We start from the raw sequence: 12,125 nt of genomic DNA on the forward strand, positions 1-12,125 counted from the left end.
GATGGCTTACACTCACCGCAGTGAGCTGGGGTGGCTGGTCTAGACCAGGTGTGAAGAATTCATGCATATACCATTTGCTGGTCAGTGAAGTGCCCAGAATGGCTTTGGATAAAGCTCTCAATTGCCCTTTGAGGACACAGAATGTATTTTTATTCCTCCTTTTTTCCTTTGGAAGCCCTATTAAAGGTGATTAGTAATACACATGCCTTCAGTCAGGGATCACTGACAGATAAATTAACCAGTGTTCCCAAATGAAAACATACTTTAACTTGCTTTGCAATTTCAATCAGCAGGATTACTTCAGCGTCTGCAGCACCCACCTTCTATTAGATTGTTTCAATGTCAAAGGGCTTTCCCTGAGGTTAAACTTTCTTTTATTTTACATTTTGGTTCTTGAATCCTGCATGTGGCTGTCTGCTGTGATGACACCTCCGTGAAGGATTTGTGCATATTCCTGCTGTTTCCTTCTGTGTAGGCTTTGGATTGGGGACTGAAGCCATTTAATGCATTTGGAAAGGGTTTTTTTTTTTTCCTCTGTGCTTAAGAACAAATCTTTATTTTAGAAAACATTTGCCCTGTGGTGGCACCTATTAAGGATAAAATGCTTCTATGATAGCCATTGGCAAGAATATCCATGACTAAAAAAATGTACTACTTGAATCAATACTACTACTTTTCATTCTCTGCTTGCTTAGTCCCACCTGTTGCTTTTATTCCCTTTATTAACTTTCCATGATGGTGAAGTTTTTGTTTCCAAAGAGACAACATGGCCCTGTTATTCTCCATTGGTTTGTTTCATCTGCAGCACACCCAGCAATGTGATGTGGATGTTGGGAGTTTCAGTTTCACAACTGCCCATGCAGAGTTTGTCTTTAAAACACCCTTCTTGTGTTTTAATTTCCCCTTGCTACTGCTTAGGCCTTTTGCTGCACCAGCTCCTTGCTTTTATCTTTTTATTATTGTGTTTTATAGTATTTTGTACATAGCCTGTGAACACAAAGTAAATTGAATCAGAGGCTACTACAGCATGTTCCTGATTAGATGAGGTCTCCTGGCTCTCACTTATATAAATCTTAATCCAGACCACTTTAGGTGTAAGAATAGTTTTAATAGTAGAAATAAGTAAAACTTACCCTGTGTTTAATTCCTGGAGATGTTTGTAATGGCAGTCCTCATCTGGGCTATTAACCTAGGGCAGTTAACTTTCAGATGTTCACTAAGGCTAAATTTTGTTCACTAAGGCTAAATTTTGTTCACTTCAGTGTTCTTTTACTGATTTAATAAAATAGCATCATTATATATCATTATATATCTTTTCACATGTTGTCTCTTGTGTGCAGAGAATAGTGGTGATCTACTGTCTTAATTGCAGAGTTTCCAACTGTGATGCTAAGTGGCCAGTGTTACTTGCAGCTGATGAGCCTTTCCCAAAAGAAGGCTAATTTGATAACAGCAAACGAATGAGGATGATAATGAGAGTCACTGGTTTGGAAAAATGGGTAGGTGTTGATGCTAGGCAAAGAATAACGAAGTGTACAATGGCCAGGTAGTGAGAGTAACACTCCAGTACTGACTATTATTGAGACTGACTTTGTTCCCTTATTCCTTTTGTGATCACAAAACCAGACTCTAATTTAGTGCGGGTTTTTCTCTTCCCCTTCCTTGTTAGCATGGGGATGGTCACAGCTGGTGGTAGCAATGAGCCTATGCACTGAACACAGGGGAGACAGACTGCAGTTCATTGCTGCTGTGCCCAGCCTCACTTAATGAAGTTTATTTGAGAGCATGCAGCAGTAGTTTGTGTGTTTTATGATGGGGACAGAACTGTAGACTTGAAATGCATTTTCTCTTTAGAAGCATGACAGGGTTTTCATGCAGCATGATGCTGTGTTTAAAGTTATATCACCATTTCCATTATAAATCCCTGGCTTCTAGTAGTTGTGCTGCTGTGTAGTACAAAGCATTTAGTGGAAGAAGGTGTTGTGAAGATTAAGAAAGGGAAGATTTTCATCTTCTTCTAATGTTATGTTCACTAAAAATGTTGGAAGGGAAGAAAGCCTCTGTGTGGCCTTAGATGGAGTTGAGTGGAGTAAGAGGCATGTACTTAACACTTCTGGAACATGGGGAAGGTTAAAGGTAAGGACTGTGAAGTTACTGGTGTGGACCTACAGTAGGAAACACAAGTGTTATCAAGGCTCCTGTGTTGAGCAGGGGGTATGAGCAACTGTAATGTCCTTCTGTGAGAGGGAATAGCCCCAATGACCTGGGAGCTGTGCCACCCTCAGGCTCTTGTTCTCTCTATTGTCATTTCTATTACATGGGATTGTTGATGCAAACCTCTGGCTTGCTTTTTATTTAGCTTGGTGCTGGACTGGTGTTTTCTGTTTTGTTGATAATTGTCCTTAGCTTGGAAGGGAAACTCTTGGATCGCTACTGATGCTATATTTGTGACCTGTAATAGACTTCTCTGTGACCCTGGACTGTGTGCTTCACAAAAATGGAAATTAATGAAAATCTGAATTTGCTTTTTACTTTCTTGACTAAAGTCTCATGAATTCTAAGTTAATTGAGCTGCAGTGGCTTTTTGCCTAGGGTGAAGCACGCTCCTGCCTTTCTGTTTTCTTCTCCCAGTTTTAAAAAAGTTTAATTTCCTGGATCTGGGAAATTGTACTTCTAGATGGTGCATAAGATAATAATTTCTTGCTCATACACTCAGATCTTATGGTAGTTGGAGGCAGCCTGTGGTATTTAGTTAGTGGAAAAGGAAGCCTTGAGCTAAGCAACTCTTAGTAAATGAAATCTTAGTGGTCACATCAACAGCCTTCTAGTACTGGCCTTCTGGACTGCACTATTCAGCAGCATGCAGTAAACTTCCAAACTGAAAGTCTATAAAAAAAGTGCTGTCTTTGCATGACTTCAGTTATAAATGCACTGTTTAAAATTCTAATTTCCTATTTTTAATGTAAATTAAATGAATAGTTGATTTAAACCTAATAAAGCAAGCAGCATGTCAGATTTTGAGAGTGAGAAGGGATCTTCTGGATTAAAGCTAAACAGACTTATGTCTTATTCAAGCTACAACTTCAGTCTGCCAATCAGACTTTGTTTTTGTCACATATTTCTTAATCGTTTGCACATTTGGGGATTGCTTTGTACAAGAATCACTATAAAATAATTAAATACAGGTGATTCATCAAGATCTGTTCTGATTATTAACAAAGGCTACGTGTGTGTATATGTATGTACATATGTATCTGTAAGTTTATAATAAACAAGAAATGGACTATTTATTCTCCTTTTAAGTGGACTTAAAGGAAAACAAATAGATGGAAGCAAGAGAGACACTTGGGACTACAAGGAAGTCTAATATTCCCCACCAGAGTTAAGGTAGTTTTTTCCAATGATGGAGAATTCAAGAGTCTTCTGTTGAAGTAGGCATGATTTGCAATTACTGCACTAGTAATTACTACTAGAAGTGTAGTAGAGGGTCAAACGCAGGAGGGCATCTTACAGGGCTCAACTGGGACTTCATGATAACAGAACGGGTTGGGTTGGAAGGGACCTTAAAGCTCATACAGTTCCAACCTCCTGCCACTGGCCAGGGACACATTCCATTAGACCAGGTTGCTCCAAGCCCCTTCCAATCTAGCTTTGAACACTGCTGGAATCCACCTTGAGTTTCCAGCTCTACCTTATTTCTCGTACAGCTTTGAGCAAGTAGCTTGATTCCTGTTTGGTTAGGGGTTTTTAATATGTTTTTTTTTTTTTAATGTTTCCCATCTTACAAAATAAAAAAGTTTGATCTCAGTTTTACAAATGCCATGAAGGTAACTTAGGAAGTGCCCAGTGGGTGGATCCAGGCTTCTGCTCCTCATTTTAGTGCTGGACTACCATAGGGGAAAACATCTCCATAAAGTGACTCCAGATTTATGCACTTCAGAGCATGAATGAAGAAGTGAATATGAGCTGCCCAGAAGCTGAGTGTATTTTCTCTTTCTTTTTACTGCTATGGCCTTTCTGTATTCTGGATGCTTCCTTCCAAGCACTCGGGGAATTGCTGACCCAGGTTTGCTCCAGCACATGACCGGAGCAGGCATGCTGCCCTGCTCTTCTGTTATTTGTTCTATTCCTGCTGTTTGTTCCTGTACGTCAAGTGAAAGACTGATGTTTTGATATGAAACCTGTCTTCTGTATATTTATTTCTGTAGTGCTACCAACTATGATGACAAATTATTATAAATTACACTTTGGAACCCAGGTTTTGTGTGTGTGGGTTTGTCCAGGGGAACCACCCTGCAAGCTGAATACCTGCATGAGTGCATGCTCCTATATACACAGTGCGAAGCAATTCAGAAAAGCTCTTAAAACTGGAAGAAAAACCCCACTGATGTCTAATGAGAAATCTTGTGCTGATTTAAACATCTGTTTGGTTTGAATTTATTTGAGTAACTGTGAGAAGATGTGCTACCAAAGCCGCTTTTTGGAAGACCTAATTACTCTTTAAGCCTTGAAAGCCTCATCTTGTACATGCACATCTCCAGATCTAACCATTTTTAAGTTAAATGTAGATTAATGAAATGTCTGGAGAGTGCTTGCCTGCACATGCAGGAGTTCACCATACTAAAAGGATGATGAGCTGAATATATGAATGCTTCATTACAGAGAGATAGAGGCAAGCCTGAAGTTTTAAATTGGAATGAAGGAAGCTGGGACTGACTTTCATACTTGTCCAAATTGTGTTTGCATGTCTCCTTGCTAGGAGTCTGCCACTCATTTACAGTCTGATCTCATTCCTCTCCAACGGGAGCAGATGGGGATTCTTGAACTTGGCCCAAATTCCTCGAAAGTCACTGCACTGACATTTTGTAAAGGTGTAAGAGGGAGTGGGAATTGGGATGGCAGAGGGTGCCATAGCAGAGAATGATACAAGGAAGCAGCAGCAACACTTCATTCAACACTGTGGCAATGACTGTGAATATAAAGATTTCAGTGTGGCAGAATAAGGCCTTCTCTCTCTTGCCATCTACATGCCATAGCAAACAGATCCTCTTTGACTGATTTTTATTTGTGCCCCCCCCCCCCCAAATGTAATTAGCACTGAATTACAATTCTTAATGCCAATTTGGAACATCCTGATACTTGAGTCTTCCCTTCCCGCTCCCCAGTTTGAATTTATATGGGAATTCTGGCTACCTTGTGGGTATTTTGAGGCTTTTAAGAAGATAGGTCCAAGGGCCACATGCAAGTACTTCCTATTACTGCTCTGCTCTGGGGGAACCTGGGAGGGAGGGCTCAAATCCCAAGTGATTTTGAACAAGAACTTGACTTTGGCTCTGCTACCTGTTGTTATCTACTGGAACAAGCAGAGATGGGTATTTGTGTGTTACTGTAAATTACATGGTGGTGGGGGGGGGGAGGTGAGATGTTATATTTAGTAGTAATAATTCTAATTTTTTCCACATGGAATTGTGAACCTGCCTTTTCAACAGGTTGTTTGCACTTGCAGACCAGGCTGATAATCCGCTTTGTCCACAGCGTGTCTGATTGAGGAGTTCTTGTTTCGCTTGAGGGGCTGGAGATTTTGTGAGCAATCTTCCAAGTTGGTTGTCCATAATTTAACACAAAGTGCGTGAGAGAACAGTGTGTGCTTCTGATGCAGTAACTTCTAAACACAGAATTCCCTCAAAACATTAAATATTCACACCAGGAAAGGTCTGGGAGCTTTCTTTGAAAATGTGCGGCCTCAGCATCAGTGCCAGCAAGATATTGTGTTAGGCTGAAATTGCCATATTGTACTGGACTGCAGTTGTCTCTATTTATTAGATACCTACCTGTGTGATGGGCCTTTTGAAGGAAAGATGAGCACCTGAATTGAAGATGTCCCTGCTCATTGCAGGGGGGTTGGACTAGAAGACCTTTGAAGGTCCCTTCCAGCCCAAACTATTCTATGATTCTGTCTTTTGTTCTAGGTAGCATTAGTTTAATATGTGGAAAACCTGTGTCTTTGTGTGTAAGATCACACACTAGGCTGAATCGTTGCTTTGGAAATGATTTTCAGTTGGTAAACTTCAATTTTTTTGCTTTATCTCTTCTTCTTTTTTTTTTTTTTTAAGTCTTAATTTATCAGTTCTCTTGTTCCACTGTTCCAGCAAAAAATCAGTTGTTATTAATAATTTTAAGTCTCTTGGGCAAGATGAAGCTGTGTAAGAGAAGATTGAAGGAAGGAGAATTGTTGCTGGTGAGTGATTAGATAGATGTACACTGCTTTTCAGTATCTAGCAAGAAATCTGGCAGATGTGTAGGCTGTAAACTGGTATCTATGCAATCCAGACTGCTGGAGTTGTTATCTGTAATACCCAGCTCCGACTAGCACAGACTAGTCTCACAGGCAGCAATACAGCATGTGAGTAATTTGCTGCTCTCCTCGCTGCACGGGTTTCTGTCTCATTCTGCTTGCTTCCTGCTTTGTCTGCCTTTACAACAGAATAGCCAGCCCTGACCATGGCTCACGTACAAGCACCCTGCTGATGTGAACCCACCGAGCCCTGTCCTCAAAAATGACGTTATAGCTTCCAGGCACCTCTGGCTCTGTGCTCTCCACTGCAGTGTGCCATGTAAACCAGGAGCAGCTTTTACCAAGCACTCATTCAGCCTAAAGGTACTGTGGTCCCCTGTGGAACATGTTGCTGTTTAGCACCGCTGTGTCAGCAGAGCGGTTCAGCTAAAAGACACACCAAAGAAAGTGTGAGGAATAGTCCACCTTTCAAACAATGCATTCAAGCCAAGCCTGCTGGTTGCTATAAAACCAGTTCTCTGGATGCAATGTATAATAGTATCCCTTGCTGTTGAATCTCTTTCCTTGTAAGGAGCAGACCTCAGCTGACATTCCTCATGCTTTTTACCCCTGTTTTCAGGCCTGCACATGTGTTTCTAGTGCGGTTTTCTTTCATGATACAGTTCCTATAGTGAGTTAATTTAATTCTTGTCTGACAAAGGTCCTCTTGTCTGCTTTACACAAAGCATATGCTGACATCCACCCAATTCTTTTCATCAAGTATTTGGCAGTGTAATTATGTATGAAGAGTTGTTCAGACCATGCTGACTTCTACCTGCTGAAAGATCTGGCCCACAGTGTGCATTTGTCTCTAGGCTTTGATTTACTCAGCATTTGGAAGTTACATACAGAGGGGAGGAGGGAATAGCCATCACTATTCAAAGTCTGCAATTGTTTATTTTGCTCTTAACTATCAGGTTTCTATTTAGTTTGCTGTATGAAAATAAATCCAGTTATCTGCACTTGCTGGTACTCGGATTGTATAAAGGACTTAGGTAAGAAAAACTTTCATGTGCTAAAGGGAACTTGAGGGTTTTGATGACTGCAAAGGTCACCAAAAACTGAACCTTTGTCACTGCTGTTGCTTTTGGAGAGACTGGGCCTCAAGGGATCACTGGAATACAGGAGACTCCTTAGATCCTGCCTATCTTGTTACTTTGTTCAATGGCGAGTTGGGACCTAGTAAGTTGTAGTGATAGGACAAAGGGGAATGGGTTCAAACCAAAACAGGGAAAGGTCAGGTTAGATATAAGGAAGAAGTTCTTTACCGTGAGGGTGGTGAGGCACTGGAACAGGTTGCCCAAAAAGTGGTAAATGCTCCATCCCTGGCAGTGTTCAGGGCCAGATTAGACAGAGCCTTGGGTGACATGGTCTAGTGTGAGGTGTCCCTGCCCATTGCAGGGGGTTGGAACTGGATGATCTTAAGGTCTTTTCCAACCCAAACGGTGATTCTATAATTCTATAAGAGATCACTTGATAATTTTTTAGCCTCTTGTTGAATACAGGTTTTAGTAGCAGCTGGAGAGCTGTTAGACTTCACTAAGTCTGTTCTAGGATGCCTGGCCATGGGCATTCTGTCCAAGATTCAGGTAGCTTGAAAGTAACAGTTGTGCAGTTCTTGTGCCCCCAGTCCTGTGTATGCTATGTGGGATTCAGCTTAAACAGGTCTGTATACAAATGTCCTGTATCCTTCATTGTGTCTCTTGCTTTTCTTGAGACAGTTCTGCAGTAGGCATTCCTGTCCATCTGTCTTGCTACCTTGTGAGGAAACAAAACTCATGCCACCTTTCACAGTGAGTACACCCCAAGAGTCTATCTGATCAGTGACCTTGTTTGTTGTTGTTTGAGCTTTGCACATCTGCAGGACTCAGCTTTTTTTTTTTTTTTTTTTCCCCTCCATTAACACAGTTTGCAGATGTTTTTTATGAAATGGATGTGACATCTGGTTGCTGAGGCTGAATCACTGATGTTTTGCTCTGTGCCCATCTCTGCTGTAGTCACAGTCTGCATTTCACACTTGGCATGCGACTGAGTGATGGGCTGTACTGGGAATTGAAACTGGGGCAGCTCCTGACTTCTGAGGTGGTAAAGCATGTACTCTGGGTGTGATACCGCCACTTCTGGAGACAGATACAGAAGCCATAGCTGCAGAATTGCTCAGTGTTCCTCCAGCTTCTACATCCTTCTTTCCCCTGTTTGAACTTCTTAATGAACAAGTGGCCGATGCACCACATGAACAAGCCCAATAGGCAGCTTCTAAGTGAAATTCAAGGCAAGGCTTCTATAACTGATACGGAGAAACATTAGTGTTTTCCACTTGCATCAGTTGGGGCAGAGGCTGTTGCAGCAACTGGCTGCTCCTTGAAGTGGAGCAGTTGTTTTTATTGCAGCTGCCAAAGTGAGACCAGTTGGGTCTTTGGGAGGGCATGAACTGGTGAAAGACACCTCCCACTTAACTGGGACAACTGTGCTTGTGGCCTCTTAGGACATAAAGGCAAGTGTGTTGGAGGAGAGCAAGGAAGTGCTGTCTGTGGGCAGCTGTGAGGATCTGAGCCCCAGTGGAAATCTGCCAGTACAGCATCACAACCACAATGGGTACAGCATCTTTGATACAGGTCATGAGAAGACTCATGCATTTGTCACCCAAGAGATAGCCTGTCACTTGTGCAGACAGGAACAGAGCTGCTGCAGGTGCTCCTTGACAGTACTTCAGCCTTTTGTTGGTGAACATGTGATTTACTGAGGATTTTTAATCCCAAGGAACAAATTGTTCAGTTTGAGTTTCATGGCTTCTAAGACAACGCTTTTCAGGTCTTCATCTCATTAGTGCCTTTATTCAGAGTGATGATCCAAGCAGGAGGACTAATAATAGAATTTAACAGTGTTGCTTTTGATTTGAGAACTGCATGAAGAATGGTGTCAAATTAAAATACTTAAGTTCTGTGTGTTGCTCTTTGTCGCCTGAACTCTTTTTGTGACAAGTGACATTAATTTTCATACAATTCTGGAAGAAAGAAATCAGATCCCTATTTGTAATTGCTACTGGTTAGGAATGTGATGTGTGTGTAATGCGGGTTGGATTGATTAGACTCATTATGACATGAAATGAAAATGTCAGACTGCAGAAATAAGCAATAGAATTGTTGCATATTTTATTACACTTTTGCTGTGGGTTTTGCATAATTGAAGAAGGATCATACACACAAAAAATAACCTTGCCCTCAAAACCAGAACATTAGAGCAGAAAAAAAGCCTCTCAATTATTGGAATAAACTGAGTCCCAGGAGATTGAAGAGTGTGATTTGTCTGAATAATTGCATGCAAAGAAATACAGGGTGTGTGTGGGGGAGGTCGGAAATACAAGAAATCTGTATTCTGGTTTAGAATCTCAATGAGGATCCCGGTTTGCATCTCTTTACAAGCACAAGGTTGTGCCAGCAGCAATGGAAACATTTCCAAACAGATCCTAGTGATGCTATGGCTGGAAGATGTGGAAGGAAAAGCACGCTCTTATTAGCACTTTATTTTCCTTAAATAAGCTGCAGCACCTTGTGACAAGAATTGATGCCCTGCTTTAATCATTTAAAGCTTTTCTAAGACTAGGATTTGATGGCCAAACCCTTCTCCCTTTACCTTATCGCAGAAGCACTATAAGAAAGTGCTGTTAGTCCTGAATCGCTCTGTGCTTGTGAGAACCATCCAAGTGCTATTAATGGCTTTCTCTGCCAGCTTCCCAGCTCTGGGTTTGTGCCTCTGGAGGTTTGGAGCCGTTTGCTCCATGGGACTCTTTGTGGTGGGAAAACAGAGGGCAGAAGTACGTGCTCCTGTGCTGTGGTGAGGGGACTTTGTCACAAGCTGGGGGATGGAAAACAGGCTTGGTCAGAGCAATGCTGGAGAGAACAGAGCTCTCTGGGAACAGAGTGGCCTCTTCTGTACAGCAGCAGTAGGGTCCGTATGCCTGCTGTGCCTCAGTGCCTGTCATGGAGAGCATGGCCCCAGTGAGAGCACTGCAGACTTTTTCTCATGACCTCTGTGGTCTCCTCCAGATGTGCTAAAAATATCCCCTGCAATGGAGATCTGTCAAACAGATTTCTTATTTCTGATGTGTTTGACTCTTGCTCTATAAAATTCATTAATCCTACCTGTTTATATCTTCTGCTGTCCCCGCATTACCAGAGGCTCAGCCCTGTATTCACACAGGCCTAGTCAGTCAGTTTATTTGCATTAAAGGCCAACACCTGGAGCTTAAAACAAGATGAACAACTGTTTAAATTACATCTTGTTTTGGACTAAGACCAAGAGTGAAGGATTTTGGCTCAAAGACTTCTAAGGAAGGAGGTATCAGGCGTGTGTAGCTGTGCTACAGCTTGCCCTGAGGCAGGGAAGGGGGAAATGGCTTCTTGAAGTTCCTTCCAGCCCAATTCTCCATGATTCTGGAAAAATGTGATTACAGTGATTAAACTAGCTGTGTAACTTGCTGGAGATCAACAGCTTGTGTGTGTTTTATGGCTGTTTTCATCATGTTAGTTGATGCAGTCTTTTGTGGGAGGAGTGTGTAGGTCTCCAACATCATGCTACTGCATATGAAGGTTAATCAAGGCCATTGCCTTTGCCAGCACTTCTGCATGTGTGACTCTGTGGAGAGCTGGAATATTAATGTTGTGCATGTTCCCTGAGTGATTCAGATGAGCTGTGGAAGATGAATTGATTTCAGTAGGCTGGTTCCAGCTCATGCCAGCTGAGAGTCTAACCTGGTGCTATTTATAGTAGTGTTTCACCTGATTGTGTAACCTCATTGTGAGGATTTGAAATCTCTTGAATTCATGGGTCTGATCCTCCAAGTACACCTGTAATTTCTGAGCTCCTCAGTTCTTGGTACACAAGTGATGCTGCACATAAAGTGCCCTTTATTTAAGACTGCAGCTAATTTGGTAATTAAAAACCCCAAAACAAACCTCCAAACCCCCACCAATGGCTCCCCACTCCCCAAAACCCCCTGAAAGCCGCAAAAAGAGACAGCAACAACAATAAAACTGCCTTCTAACCCCCATATCCAGAAGGTGATAACATCAGGTTAATCACCTGGAAATAGAGTATTATAAACCACTGATTTTCCGCATATTTAATACTGAGTACTGTCTGTTCCAATATATTTTTAAACAAGTACTCCTGGGAACACCAGTGAAGATGTTTTAAGTGTTTCCACACAGACCTATTTTGGTAGGATTTAGTCTGAAACTCATCTTTGTTGCAAAACATCTCTGGGCTAGATCTATCCCTGGAGTAATTTTTCCTTGATTTTTTTAATAGCATTTCAGGAAGGGTGAATTTGGCTTGTGTTTTAATTTATAACACAGGAAACATGTACAGCTACAGCACATCTTTGCCCAGGGTACAGTACACAAGGGGAAAACATGAATGATTCTATCAGTACTTAGTTAATTTAATTATGACAACAGATGCAGCATTTAATCTATTTAACTTTTGAGTTACTAAATCCTACTCTCTAACCCAGCTCTGGGACCTCCAACAGAAGAAAGACACGGAGCTTCTGAAGTGAGTCCAGAGGATGCCATGAAGGTGCTGCGAGGGCTGGAGCAGCTCTGCTCTAGAGCCAGGCTGAGAGAGCTCGGCTGGTTCAGCCTGGAGAAGAGAAGGCTCCTTAAGGGGAGACCTAGGGCAGCTCCAGTGGCTACAAGAAACCCAGGGGGGTGCTTTGGACAAGGATCTGTAGGGACAGGACAAGGGCTTTAACCTGACAGAGGGAGACTCAGATTAGACATTAGGAAGA

At 41.9% G+C, this 12,125-nt stretch overlaps 1 protein-coding gene across 9 annotated transcripts in view; it reads left to right on the forward strand.

Moving 5' to 3' along the window:
- FAM107B (family with sequence similarity 107 member B) overlaps positions 1-12,125 on the forward strand; it is a 61,559-nt gene that overhangs the window by 20,824 nt on the left and 28,610 nt on the right. For 2 of the 9 annotated variants that reach the window (XM_065667544.1, XM_065667572.1), the window contains one exon: positions 8,056-8,127. The exons of the other annotated variants lie outside the window; for them this stretch is intronic. The gene's annotated coding sequence lies outside the window, so the exon portion shown is untranslated. The remainder of the gene's footprint in view (positions 1-8,055; positions 8,128-12,125) is intronic. 9 annotated transcript variants of the gene reach the window in all.

This window comes from Lathamus discolor, chromosome 1, assembly GCF_037157495.1.
Source record: "Lathamus discolor isolate bLatDis1 chromosome 1, bLatDis1.hap1, whole genome shotgun sequence".
NCBI classification, from domain to species: domain Eukaryota; kingdom Metazoa; phylum Chordata; class Aves; order Psittaciformes; family Psittacidae; genus Lathamus; species Lathamus discolor.